The following is a 7442-nucleotide window of genomic DNA, read 5'->3' as shown; positions in this document are numbered from 1 at the left end:
CTCAAAGATCTTTTTAATTAATTTTGTTTCCCATGGTCTCAAATTTTTAAAGATTTACTAGTTTACATTAAGTAATAATGCATTTATTTCCAATTTTATTGATCAAAACCAACCAGGGCTTTGGTCAACATGAGAAAAATGATGAAGAAAATCTGATATTTTATTTAGATGATGCAGCAAATAAGCTTTTTTGTTTTTTGTTTGTTTTGTTTATGTAATAATTTTTTTATTATATTATGTTAGTCACCATACAGTACATCCCTGGTTTTCGATGTAAAGTTCCATGATTCATTAGTTACGTATAACACCCAGTGCACCATGCAATATGTGCCCTCCTTACTACCCATCACCAGCCTATCCCATTCCCCCACCCCCCTCCCCTCTGAAGCCCTCAGTTTGTTTCTCAGAGTCCATAGTCTCTCAGACTTCATTCCCCCTTCTGATTACCCCCCTTTCTTTATCCCTTTCTTCTCCTACCTATCTTCCTAGTTCTTATGTTCCATAGATGAGAGAAACCATATGATAATTGTCTTTCTCTGCTTGACTTATTTCACTTAGCATTATCTCCTCCAGTGCCGTCCATGTTGCAGCAAATGTTGAGAAATCATTCGTTTTGATAGCTGAGTAACATTCCATTGTATATATGGACCACATCTTCTTTTATTTCCAATTATTGCTAAAAGTACATTGTATTCTTGATCTGGCAGGAATTATTTCCATGATCTAAAAATAATCTATTTTACTACTGTTAAGTTTACAAATATAATTTCTTCTCTCTTGAATGCCTCTCCACTCTTTTATCCTTTAGGTAAAATGAAATAGATATTTTAAAACTAATATGGATGTCCATTATTTTCATGTTCTCTCTGACTGCAGGTATAATTAGCTTTCACACATTCAAGGTCTGCTGCTGATTATAAATATGCATATATACACGCTCTGCCCATAGTCTACATTGCATGTATGGATGCAAGAATTTCTCAAATTCTTAGTGAACTTATTTAGGATAAATATTTCATTCACCTAGGAAATTTTAAAACTTAGTACAGTGGTATATAGTAAGTCGTTGAAAGAATATCATGAGTGCTTGAATGAATAAATAAATGAATATGGGGAATTGACGTTATTGGGTGTTACTCGTGAACAGGAGCAAAATCTGTAAGAACCATTACTTTTTCTTAAAGAGGATTATACATGAAAATGTGAACTATGAATTAGGGCCTACTGAAGACCTTACCCAAAAGAAATACAGAATTTTCATGCTAGGAAGTTATTGAAGGGCAAATGAGAAAGTGGATTTGTATAAATTATCTTAAAAATTATTTTTATGAACAGACATTATAATCTTATAATTTATTCTCAATGAGCAATATCTGAGAAGACAAATTACATAACATACAGGAACAGTTGACAAATTATGCTTGGGCAAAGGCACTGTGAGAAAATGTTGTATTTAATAGCTTCTTTTGAGGCAGAAGAGAATAGTTGTGGCTTTCTCTATCTTCATCCATTCTTATCATGAAAACCAAAATAATTCTAATTTTTAGAAACTATATTGGAAGTTGTGAATTATGAAAATTCTCCCATTTTAGGGCTCTATAGGAGCAAATGTGTCTTTCTGAATTCTTTCCATGTTTTTTCATCTTCAAGGAGTAACTTAATAAAGTCCTTTTAAAAGGGAGTTTGCTACTGCTCCACTGCCCACCAATCTATTCCATTGTCGTAGTTGTGATTTTAGAACCCCATCATGTGACCATTAGGCTGGACTGTCACACAGGTTTCAGGCTTTTTGTGCTCTAATTCAATCTGTTCAAACAGACTGTTATGAATTTAAGGGCAGGAACCATACCTAACATTCATTAATGTTATTCTCAATGACTAGCATGATCAATAATTACTACAATGATTGCTATTATGAATTCCCACACAATTCCCACATAAATTTTACATAATCAGAAGTAATGAATCTCCTCAAATACTTAATTTGAAAAAGCAACAAACATGTATGAAATATAACATTGAAGAAATAAAGAAAATTTATCCATAATTTGAAAATACAAATCCACGTTTACGAGAATTATAATCAACATTTTATATGTATGCAACTTAAATTTAGCAGTAATAATTGCATATAATTTTATTATCTGCTTTTTCCTGATGATCCTACATTGCAAACTACACCCTATTTGTCTATTCCACATTTTTAAATTTATTTATTTTCTATAAATAACTATCAGAGTTGGTATTCATGATGTATCTGATCTGTCACAATTAACCAACATATTTACCATGCAAAGAAAAAAATAATATAAGCATAAAAGAGGCTCTTCTAAAGAACAATGGGACACTAGATACTGAAGGGAATAAAATGACTTTTTGAGAGAATAATGTTGGAGTAAATCAGTATTATAGCAGTTTAAGAGCATGATGACAAGTAGGAGAATTTTAACATGTCGAGACATGAGGAAGAAAAATTTTAGGAGGAAGAAAAGAGAATAATAATGCAGAGATGGTGAAAATGTGTTGTGAACAACAAATAGCTTATGATGTAATTTGGTGTGATGTAGAAAAAATGAGAAAACCTTGATTAAAATATTTATTTATTAGGGGCGCCTGGGTGCACAGTGGTTAAGCGCCTGCCTTCGGCTCAGGGCGTGATCCCGGCATTATGGGATCGAGCCCCACATCAGGCTCTTCAGCTATGAGCCTGCTTCTTCCTCTCCCACTCCCCCTGCTTGTGTTCCCTCTCTCCCTGGCTGTCTCTATCTCTGTCGAATAAATAAATAAAATCTTAAAAAAATTATTTATTAGCATTTAACAAAATAAAAAATATTTCAATGAATATACAATTTTAAATGAAGAAAGTCTATCAAGTTATTTTCCATGGCACTGATATCAGAAACAGACATAAAATATATTTGTGTATCATTATCTTGTTATAAAGTACATTACACGTATATGTAGGCTAACAGAACTTAATTTGTCAGACTCAGAATTTCATGGGTTCTGCCAGTTTTCCCAGCAAAATATTTATATTGATTTCTTTCATCATCAACCATGACCCATGTTAGATGATAAATTATGTGTTTACCCCACAAATAAGACAACATGTGACACATTTGGTAATTTTCTTAAACAATTTGCCATGCCTTCCATTCTTTTTTAAAAATTTTATTTATTCATTTGAGAGAGAGAGAGCGCATGGGGGAGATGCAGAGGGAGAAGCAGACTCCCTGCTGAGTTGGGACCCTGACGTGGGGCTTGATCCCAGGACTCCAGGATCATGACCTGAGCTGCAGGCAGACACTTAACCATCTGAGCCACCCAAGACCCCTGCCTTCCCGTCTTTTGCTGATGTTAAGCAACACAAAGTAAGAATTCAAGAGCAAGAAAACACAGTAAGAGACACCAGCCTTTATTCCCCACAATGGGGGGGAGAATTAGCTAATAAATATAAATACAAATAAAATTATCAAGTAAAAGTACCCTTGGGAGGACTTAAAAGTCCAATTAAAAATCTATAACAACATAATGGACCAATATGAAGAATAACCACACAGAAAGGACAATTGGAAGACATCTGGAGATGTCTGGAAAAAGCTAGAAGGATGAAGGAAGAGGGGGGCCAGTATCAGTCGGACAGCAGGTGCCATTGTCAACCCCAGTGACTTCCTCTGCAGTAGATCCTAACAGCCTTTGATATTGTGGACCTTCTCAGCCCCCACAACAGCTACAGACTCTTCATAACTTTCACAGCAAAGGATTATGTTGTGTTTGTCATCAGTCCACAGTTGCTTGCTTTGCAGAGGACTCTGGTAGGTCTCATGTCTGAGGTAACCAACACTCATTGCTGGGAGATGCATCTCTGCTCCATCATCCCAGAAGGAATTGCTGTTGTGCCACCCTGGGAAAAGGCTGTGAATGCCCCTAACCCTGACTATTCCATGAACACCAGAGTCACAGCTCAACGATTCATGCTTGAGTGCCAAATTCTGGCTCTTTGACATCTCCCCACATACCCATCCTCCAGATTTCAGCTCCACAGTTGCACCTTACATGCCCATGTTTCAGGCAGCAGTACCAATGTCATTGCAAGCTAGCCAAGGCCCCAGACTCCGGAGCTGTTGTCACTCTGTGAGTACCCATGCTCCAGTCCCCAGCTCTGTGGCCGCTCCACTGGCATCCATACATCAGACACCAGTGCAACCACCAATGAGAAAGATCTAAAATAAACCACCTAAGTTTATGACTCAAGGAACTAAAATATGAGCAATTTAAGGCCAAAGTTATCACAAGGGAAGAAATTTAAAAAATGATAATAAAGTAGTTAAATGGAGATTAAGAATACAATAGAAAAAATAAACAAAATTGGGAAAACTTTAGCTAGACTAAAAAGAAAGAATATGCAAATAAATGAAATTAGATATGAAAGAGAAGATTTTACAACTGTACTGATATAAAAAGGATCATAAAAGGCTGTTATGGATGGTTATATGCCAGCAAATTGGATAACCTATAAAAACAGGAGAAACTCCTAGAAATATATAACCTACCAAGATTGAATCATGAAAAATTGAAAAGCTGAGCATACAGATAACTAAAGAGATTGAATCATTAGTCAAAAATCTCCCAACAACAAAAGCCCAGGAACAGACGGATTCAGTAGTGAATTATAACAAACAACTCAAGAATAATTAACATCAATCCTTCTCCAACTCCTTCAAAGAATTGAAAAGGAAGGAATACTTCAAAACTAATTTTATTAGAGCATATCATTGTCTTTTTTTCACAATTGTACAAATCTTTTACTTTCCCAAACTTGAATTTCCAAAGCTGGCTTTCTTTTCTTGTTGCTTTCTTTTATTTTTATTTACTATTTTTTATTGCTTTCAGGAGTAGAATTTAGTGATTCATCACTTATGTACAACCTAGTCCTCATTACAACCCTCCTTAATGCCCTCCACCTATTTAACCCACCATCTCCACCCACTTTCCCTCCAGCAACTCTCAGTCTGTTCTCTATAGTTACGTCTTTTATGGTTTGCCTCCCTCTGTTTTTATCTTATTTTATTTTTCCTTCCCTTTCCCTGTATTCATTTGTTATGTTTCCTGAATTCCACATATGAATGAAATCATATGTTTTTTGTGTTTCTCTGACTGACTTATTTCAGTTAACATAACATATTCTAGTTCCATTCACATCATTGCAAATGACAACATTTCAGCATTGTCTTTATACCAAAAGCAGAAAAGAATCTATAAGAAAATAAATTACATATTAATACCTTTGATGAAAATAGATGCAGTATATTCAACAAAATGCAAGCAAATGGAATTCCACAGCATGTCAAAATAATCTTATGCTATGATTGATTAAAATACATCTCTGGAAAGCAAGAATGGTTTGAAATATGCAAACCAATAAATATTATTCAGCCATGAAGGAGGAGTACATTTTGTGATTTGGATGACCTGGCTGAATTGGGAAGATATTACGTTAAGTAAAATAAGACAGAGAAGAAAAGACAAATACAGCAGGGTGTCATTAGCATAGACTCTACAAACAGAAACAAAAACAAACAAACAAAAATAAAACTCAGAAACTAAAAGGAGAATGATGTTGTCAGGGGCTGGGTGCTGTGGGAAATGAGGAGATCTTGGTCAACGGGTACACATTTGTTGTTATTTGAACAAATTCTGAAGACCTAATGTACAACATGGTTAGTATAGTTAATATTACTATATTGTGTAATTGAGACTTGCTTGGAGAGTAGATCTTAACCATTCTCCACCAAAAACAAACAAATAAAATATTAATAATGTGGTAATAAAATGGTAATTATCTTAATTGTGGTAATTATTTCACAATAAAATGGTAATTATCTTAATTGTGGTAATTATTTCACAACTTATACCAGTATAAATTAATCATATTGCTATCTTTAAATATATATATGTAAATATAATCTATTTTTTTGATTATATCTCAATAAAAGTAATTGAAAATAATAATATGTCATTCTCCTGAAGCTGATAATCTTCTCTTCAAATATGTGAGGTGTGCATATGTGTGTACACGTGTTCATTTCTTATTTGGGGTACCATTCAAATGCTTTAATTTTATTCTTACAAAAAGGTACTCTAGGTATCTTTTTTTGCTTTTCCCAGTTTTACTGAGATATAACTGACATATGACATTGTGTAAGCTTAAGGTGTATAGTGTGATTATTTGATATACTTTTATATTGCAAAACAGTAATTTTGGTTAACAACATAATTTACCTCGCATAATTACCCTCCTTTCTAAATTCTTAGTGTTTAATCAGTAAATATATTGAGCCTCGTAGGAACTAACTTATGTTACTCATCTTAAACCTTACTTTATTATCAGTAGTTGCTCTCAGAGTAAAATATACTCATTAAAAGTTAAAATCACACTCATGAATCCCCAGGAACTATCATAGAAGTGGAAGGGAGAGGCCATGGTAAACTAATCTTATTTCAGGATCATCAGTTGGGTAGCTATTTGTCCCATGGAGTCAGATTCTCCACAATGAAGAAATAATGTCTATAGACATGAACTACCAGACAAGAGTTACATTGCATCACACAACAAACTCACCACCATGAACATAAAAATAGGGACATTTCTTTTTTTTTTTTTTTTAAGATTTTACTTATTTATTTGAGACAAAGGGATAGCTAGAGAGAGCACAAGCAGGGGGGAGTGGAAGGGGGAGAAGCAGACCCCCGGCTGAGCTGGGAGCCCCATGTGGGGCTCAATCCCAGGACCCTGGGATATGACCTGAGCTGTATACAGACACTTAACTAACTGAGCCACCCAGGCACCCAGGGACATTTCAATATCCTTAGATAAAAAGCTATTGAGAGTAATGTTGTAGATGTTGCCAAAAATATTTATGATGTAGTATGTGGCTTAAGGAAATACAAATATTTTAAAAATTCAGTCTTAGGAAAAAAGAAGGAATTTAATTCTCTAAAGACCTATTAAAATTTTATGCACAGAAAACCTTCTTGTAACTCTTTAATAATTGTGTCATAAATGTTTTGGTTTTAAATTGCTTATACAGAAAATGAGGCATAAATGACTTTCATATATGGTATTAGCTGCTTTAGCTGTAAACTTTGTAAAAAATCACCACCTCTCCACATTAATAGAAAATGAAAGTCATACAATATTGAAAAAGAAAGAGAAATTATATGAATAATGTGATAAAGAGACTATGGACTATGAGAAACAAACTGAGGGCCTCAGAGGGGAGGGGGGTGGGGGAATGGGATAGACTGGTGATGGGTAGTAAGGAGGGCACGTATTGCATGGTGCACTGGGTGTTGTATGCAACTAATGAATCATCAAACTTTACATCAGAAACCAGGAATGTACTGTATGGTGACTAACATAATATAATAAAAAAACATTA

This window comes from Ursus maritimus, unplaced genomic scaffold (genome assembly GCF_017311325.1).
Source record: "Ursus maritimus isolate PB19 unplaced genomic scaffold, ASM1731132v1 scaffold_5, whole genome shotgun sequence".
In the NCBI taxonomy this organism is placed as follows: Eukaryota; Metazoa; Chordata; class Mammalia; order Carnivora; family Ursidae; genus Ursus; species Ursus maritimus.
This window is presented reverse-complemented; position numbering follows the sequence as displayed.